The sequence below is a fragment of the Rhinolophus sinicus genome, linkage group LG02, assembly GCF_036562045.2.
Source record: "Rhinolophus sinicus isolate RSC01 linkage group LG02, ASM3656204v1, whole genome shotgun sequence".
Lineage (NCBI taxonomy): Eukaryota > Metazoa > Chordata > Mammalia > Chiroptera > Rhinolophidae > Rhinolophus > Rhinolophus sinicus.
The window spans coordinates 56,819,796-56,827,810 of record NC_133752.1 but is presented as its reverse complement, the minus strand read 5'-3'; positions in this window follow the sequence as shown (position 1 = coordinate 56,827,810).

The following is an 8,015-nucleotide window of genomic DNA, read 5'->3' as shown; positions in this document are numbered from 1 at the left end:
TTGCTCAAGCAGAGAAGGAAGCAGCTAATAGCAATGGAACAAGATTATGGCTCTAATAGATGTGATGACAAATTGTTGAGAGAATAAAAGGGTAGATGAGACCAACTCTGGCTAGGGAAAGTTTCATACTGGATTGAAGAGACAAACATTTAAGAAGAGTCTTAGCAGATGAGTGGGTATTCATCAGTTTAAGTGCAAGAGAAAGCAAATTTATGAAAGAGTAAATCAGCCTGTGACAAAACATGATAAATGGTTTTAGGGACGACAGGGTGGGTAGGAAGGTTATAGATACGGAAGATCAGGCATGATGTGCAAGCTATGTAGGATTGAGTCAGATTCTCATTGGCTTTATTCTAAAGGGTTTGGATAATACATTATAGATAACGGGACCAAAATGATATCTAAACAGAGAACCATCAGTGTTCACCTATTAGAAGGATAACTCATGAGATGTGGAAGCCAAGGAGTAGGGACAGGACAGAACTGAGAGGGGCAAGGTCAGCAAGTGACCAAAAGATCAGTCTACAGTAGGGAGGCTGTTTATTGCATTAGCTTTGAATAGAAATTTAAAAATTACATTCACACTTTGGCCTTTCCTGTAGGAGAAAGCAGTTGCTCTGGAATAATAAAATAAGCTTTCAGTTCTAAATCAATTGCTTTGTACTTCACATTTTTCTTTGACTTCTGTTGCAACATCTATGGACTTTGTCTGATTTTGTTGTAATTCTGAAAAGTATTGACTTAGAGATCACAGTAAGATGAAGTAGAATTTAATATGAAAACATTATAGAGGAAAAATAAATTTTTTTTGTTAAGAGAAGAGTTCAGTTAAGACTGTCAGGAAAATTTATAAGCCAAATGACATTTCACTGGGGTATATAAAGAAAAAAAAAAGATTGGAAATACAAGGACAAACTGACACAAATACAATAATACATTGGAGATTTGAGATCATTTCTACTTCTTTGAAAAGACAAGTTAGTCAAACAATAAATAAATCTCAGGGTGAAAGCTTCTCTAGTCAAAGTACCAATGACTTTCATGCTACAAAATCTAGTAGTCAATTCTCAGTCTTTAGCTTATCTGATTTTTATCAGTAGAATCTGACAATAGAGCATTCCCTTTTCCTTGAAACATTTTCTTACGTGGCTTTTGGATTTCTTCCAATCTTATTGGCTGCATCTCTTCAGTTTTCTTTGTTGCATTTTCTGCAACTCTTCGACCTATAAGTGTTGGAGTGTCCCCAGAGCAGCCTATCCTGAATCTAAACTAGCTCCCTAGGTGATCTCATCTTGGCTTAGTGCATTAGTACCAGCTAGATGTTGACAACACATATTTATATTTCTAGCCTGGATTCTTCCTTAATTTCCAGGCTCATATGTCAGCTTCTCTCTGGACGTTTCCACGTTGATAATGCAGAAATAACTCAAACTTTACACATTCCAAACTGAGCTCTGCCCTGTCCCAAACTTGTCTCTCTCTCTCTGTCTTGTCCATCCTTCTAGTTTCTCAAGCCAGAAGCTTTAGAGTCATCTATGGTTCCTCTCTTCCATATCACTCCTATATTCAATCTATAAACAAAGCCTGTTGACTCTATTTTCAAAGTCCATCCGGAATTTGACTGTTTCTCAATATCTGTAGTACAAGCCACAATCATACCACATATGATTATTTCAATAGCTTTCTAATTAGTCTCCTTGCCCCACCCACAGCTCTAGTCACAGCATACAAATTGAAGTGATCTTTTACACCTAAGTACATTATGTCTGCAGCCAAGACATCAAGAGAAGGTTGAGACTTGGAAGGGCAGCAATGGAAGAACTAGGAAAAATCACCAAGAGTAAAGGTGTGTCATTAGAGACCAAGGCTAAGATCACCCACACCCTCATATTCCCAATTACAATGTGCTGATGTGAAAGTTGGACAGAAAAGAAAGCTGACAGGAAAAAAAGAATGAATTCATTTAAAACACTATGCTGGAGAAAAGCTCAGCGGACATCTTGGATGGCCAGAAAGAACTAGTGGGTCCTAGAACTAATTAAGCCTGAAATATCAGTGGAGGCAACAATGACAAAACTCAAGCTGTCTTACTTTTAGCACATCATGATAAGGCAGGGTTCTTTGAAAAAGACAATAATGCTGGGAAAAACAGAAGGCAACAGGAAAAGAGGAAGATCAAATATGAGATGGATTGACTGCATAAAAGAAGCCATAGGTATGAGTCTACAGGAGCTGAGAGGGCTGTTGAGGACAGGACACAGATTCACAGGGCCGTCAGGAGTCAGAGCTAACATAACACACACACACTATGCCACTATTTCACCTAAAACCTAGAGTGACTTCCCATGTCACTCAGAATAAATGCATAGTCTGTACAATGACCCTACATGATGATACCTTTTTGCCCTTTTCTCTTTCTCCTTGTCCACTGGGTCTCCTTGCTCATGCACAGTGACCTCCTTGCTCTTCTTCAAGTTACCAATTAATTTCCTGCTCAGAGTCTTGCCCTTGCGAGTCCTCTTGCTTGGAAAACTGCCCTCAGATATGTGTGGGACTCACTCCATCAATGCCTCAGACTTCTACTCATTATCATCTGCTAAATGATGATGTCTTTCTTAACTGCCCTATTTTAAGTAGTACCCCATTCCTGTTTCCCACACCACTTAGCACCATCTGATATACGCTAGATTTTACTTGTTTATTACTTTATTTTTCAGTCTATCACTAGTGTAAGCCCCACGCGGACAGGGATTTCAGTTTGTTTTGTTCGTTTCTGTCATCCTCAGCATGCTGAACAGTGTGTGGAACATAACCGGCATTCTATAAATACTTGTTGTCTATGTGGATGAATACCACACGGCTGTAATACTCTTATAAGGTAGTGAACTGAGGAGTTGCCAGTTCCATCTTCTAAAACCCACACCGGGAAGAAGGAGAAGCCTGGGTCTGAGAAATTAACATAAAATATCCAATACACCACAGAGGAGGGTAAAGACTCTTAAGATCTAGTGTGTGTATTTATGGGGATTAGGGAGAGGCGGCAATCTAGGGTAGCTGGTTTTAAAGAGGGTGGATAGGTGGAGGGGGTGAGAGATTTTAACTTGCGCTCTTAAATTGCAAAGAAGACTATCACTTGCCCCATTGCCACTGCTGTGAAACAAATCAGAATAACCCAGACTGCCTGGTGTGAACAGGATTAGATCATGTATTTTTTTGTGGAGTGAGCTTTGGTTTTGTTTTTCAAGGTATTTGCCCATTTCATCTAAGTTGTCTAATTTATTGGCAAATATTTTTCAAAATATCCCCTTGTTATTTTATTTTATTTTTATTTCTATTGGGGAATATTGGGGAACAGTGTGTTTCTCCAGGGACCATCAGCTCCAAGTCATTGTCCTTCAATCTAGTTGTGGAGGGCGCAGCTCAGCTCCAAGTCCAGTCGCCATTTTCAATCTTAGTTTCAGGGGGCGCAGCACACTGTCTCATGTGGGAATTGAACTAGCAACTTTGTTGTTGAGAGTCCGCACTCTAACCAACTGAGCCATCCGGCCACCCCCCTCCCCTTGTTATTTTAATATTTGTGGTGATGTCACCTCTCTCATTCCTGATATTGGTACACTAAAAACTTCTGTGGGGGTGACAAACTTGAAAACAAGTGAGTACAGAGCAGCCACTCTTAAGAATTAGCTCTTCCAATCTCTTGCTGGCCCCCGCTCCACCTCCCCCAATGGTGGGTTACTATATAAGGAATTTGTCTCCCAAAGATGCCACTTTCAGAGAGTTAAGGGACAATCCACAGACTTGCTTAGTAGTATGGAAATTAAATTGGTAATAAATAATAGTGGGGTCTCTGGAAATCCCAAAATATTCATGAACTAAATAACACACTTCTAAAGAACTCATGAATCAAAGGAGAAGCAAAAAGGACATTTAAAAATATTTTGCATTGAATTAAAATGAAAAGACAACATATCAGAATTTGTGAAATGCTAAGACAATACTTAAAATTTATATCAATAAGGGCACTCTGTTTTGTAATTTATACCCCTGTTATCCTCATATAACATATATTACAGATGAAGAAAGATCCCAAACTAACAAATTTAGCTTCCGCCTTAAGAAATTAAATGACAAAAAAGAGCAAATTAAAACAAGTAAGCATAAGAGAGGAAATAATAAAGATAAAATCAGAAAACAGTAAAATGGAAAACAGAAAAAAAAAAAAACAAGGAAAACATACAAATCAAGGAAACCAAATGCTGATTCTTTGAGAAGATCAATAATATTGATAAAGCTCCAGCCAGATTTATCAGTGGGAAAAAAGAGAAAAAACTACCAATGTCATGAATGAGAGAGGTGACCTCACTATAGATATTAAAATAATATATCTGTAGAGGATATTTCCTAAGACCCCCAGTGGAAGCCTGACACCTACATATTCTGTTTTTTCTTATACTTGCATACCTAAGATAAAGTTTAATTTACAAATTAGACATAGTAAGAGATGAACAACAGTAATAAAATAGAACAATTATAATAATATACTGTAATAAATGCTATGTGAATATAGTCAGTCTCTCTCTCTCTCTCTCTCTTTCTGACAACCGATCTGATAACCTAGTAGGCTACCAAGTGACTAACAGGCAGAGAGCATATACAACATGGATACGCTGAACAAAGGGACGATTCACTTCCTGGTGGGACAGCATGAGATTTCATCACGCTACTCAGAATGGCATGGAATTTAAAACTTATTAATTGTTTATTTCTGGAATTTTCCATTTAATATTTTTGGATGGTGGTTGACTGCGGGTAACTGAAACTGCAGAAAGTGAAACCATGGATAAGGGGGAGACACTATAATATATCTGAGAAGAAAATAAAAAGCAAATTGATTTCTAATAATTGAATATACATATACCTAGAAACAGGTTTATCCCCTGACAAAAGACCAATTAGAGGTCAGCACTATCAGTAACATTCATTAGTTTCAACCAAAGATGCTGACCATATCAGTTGCCTGATTCTCAGTCTAGGGGGAAAAAATCAATCTCTCAATCTCTCTCTCTCTCTCTCTCTCTCTCTCTCTCTCTCTCTCTCTCTCCTATTCCCTCTCCTTTATCTCCTTCTCCACCTCCTCTCTTTCTCACTTTCACTCCCTCCTCCTTTCCTTTTGGTTTAATAGGTCTGTTAACTCTACCATCTTCTACACATAACATAAAATTTTAGAATCTGCTCTTTCTCCAAATATTATATAGAAATATTTCCTTCTTTATTGCATATTCTTTACATTCATTAATTATAAAGATAAATATAAACTCAGAGTGACTATACCACTGTTTACTTATCCACCTACACAGATGTCTTTTTTATCTGTAATTAATAAGTAATCTGTAGAGTGATACTTTGAAACTGCAAATATGCTATTGCCCAATAATTTCTCACAGTGACTTTAGCATACTTTCATGAAACTAGCCTAAATTAGTTATTCCTATGATAGTAACGAATGGTTATACTTTGTTTCTAACTACATTTATTAGTTGGCATTCTCCTGTAGAAAAGAGCGTTTTCTACCCCCACTTTTATTTTACTTTTGTTGGTATAGATTCATGAATTCTTTTTCAAAATGTTAATGAGTATAATGCATTCCTATCATTATTTATTTTAATTATCAAATTGTCCCATTGGCTTTTATCTCTTTTTGACATGCTCACATCAGTTTTTGAGCACTTCCTTAGTTTCTGGCATGATATTTTCAGCTCATTTTATATTTTTCATTTTCCAGTCCTGGAATAATTTATTTCTCTTTGAAGCCCAATATCCTTGTAATAGAGAAGTGTGTTTAGAACCCAAGATGTGGACACTAAATGTGCTGCTTGCTACTTGGTTGCTTTCAGGCCCTTGTGGTGGACATAACTAAGAAATAGATTTCTTTTTAAAATATTTAAATATTTCCATATTTAGAATCATATTTTTAGTATAGATTCAAAAATTTGAATGATTAGTTCAAATAACATGAATATTTTTAAGACTATTGATCCTTATAAATTGTTCTCCAAAAGCTTTGATTATATGGGCACTTGTTTTGCTGTATGTTTACCAGAATGCTATATCTTAATTATTTTCTTTTTCATAATTCTATCAAATACATAAAAAAATATTTTTATTTTTAAAATTAACTTCTTTTGATTATGAGGGAAATTTAATGTATTTTTGGTTATGTTTTTTCTTTAGTGAATTACTCTAGTTCTTTTTCTTCTAACATTTGCAATATTTCAAGATTTTTCTCTTCTTTTATTTTTGTTGTCTATTTGATTAAGTAAGGTACATACTTAACCTGTGGACCTTTTTCCTAACTCAATAGATTTTTCCAGTGAAACACAGATATTTCTTTCCTAGTTAATAATTAGCAAAAATTCTGTAATATGATCAAATAATAATCAAATATGAGGTATGTGAGGAATAGGTTAAACAGGTTACTTTTTTACTAATAGTGTCAAAAAATAATATAAAAATTTGGTTTTCCTTAATCACATTACTTTCCTTTGTGAAAGTGACTTCTAAAGAATTGAAACAGTTAAAACTTACAGGTTCGTTATTTTCTTATTCTTTTTGACTGGGTGTCTAACCTTGCCCGTAAAGCCTCAAGATGTAGGTAAGAAATTTACTTGTGTACCAGCTAAGGAATGACTAAGTTGGGATAATTTCTACATATTTTTTTTACCTTGTTTTCTTTCAACTTAATTTTCACTTGTTTTTTCCTCCCCTCACCCCAACTAGTTTATAAATACTGAGCAGATATCCTGAACTACCCTTCCCAGATTTTGCATTTTGGTGGTCATATTACCCAATCTATAAACAGAGACAGTTATCATACCCAGCAAAAGGTCACCAGCCTTATGTCACTATAGAGTGTTGTTGGGAAGCATAATTTGGATTTGAAAATACTCGTATTTCTTGCAAATGTATATAGTGTATGATAACAGTGGAACACCAGGTTTGAATTGGGATTTTCGTGAAAACTTTGTTGTCCAACATATCTCCCAACGGGGTGGAAAACAGCTTTAGCTTCCTCCAACCCTACAGTTTCTAAATCTCCCCATGTCTATACACCTACATCCCTCACCCCAAGCCTTGCCAATGCAGTGTCAGCCTGCAGGACAGGGTGACTTTTATATTTCTTCTACCCCAAAGGGGAACATTTTGAACTTCATCTGTTCAGAGAGGATGTCTTTTTGTATTTCCTCTAGGCTGGAAGGAGCATCTTTTTGTACCTTGCACAAAGGTTCCATAAGTATCACAGTGGCTCTGAAGATGTGGATTGTGTGTTACTCAACTTGGTACCTCCTGCAGTGCCTGCTAGAGAGACCAGTCACAGGACTTGAAGAAGAGTGGTCATTCTTGAGTTCTCTTTCTCCTTTGCCTCCTGTAACAACTTGTTTAAAAATCGTGTTGATTTTTTGAGTCTAACATCTTTTGCATTCATGTTTTCCTTTGTATATCCATTTACCCAAACTGATGTCCTGCTGATTTCTCAAGTGGACAATTGCAAAAGTCTCCTGATGAGCTTTTTTCCCATCCAGCTCTTGATTCTTCTATCCATCTATTTGACAAATATTCTAGTTACTTTCTATTTATCAGGCACTGTGGGAGATCCCAGCATATTAGTTGTGCGACTACTTGGCTGGTATTTCTTACCATACTGAAATGATCATTTTACTATTTTATATAAAAATTTCAGTGGTTCTTCATGGCTTCCAATTGAAGCCCAAACTCAGCTTTATACGTAATTTGGACCCAGATCCTTTCTATCTTAAGTTCTATTTTTCTTCTTTATGACCCACTTTCTCATCAAAGTGGATTAATTGACTTTCCCCTATAAACATCCCAAGGATTCTCACCTTTGTGTTTTACTCACATCGTTCTGTCCACATAGAAACACAAGGCTTCTTATTTTTCTGCTAGCTGAAATCGTGTACATTTTTCAGATTCAATTTATGCCACTCCCCCTATAATCC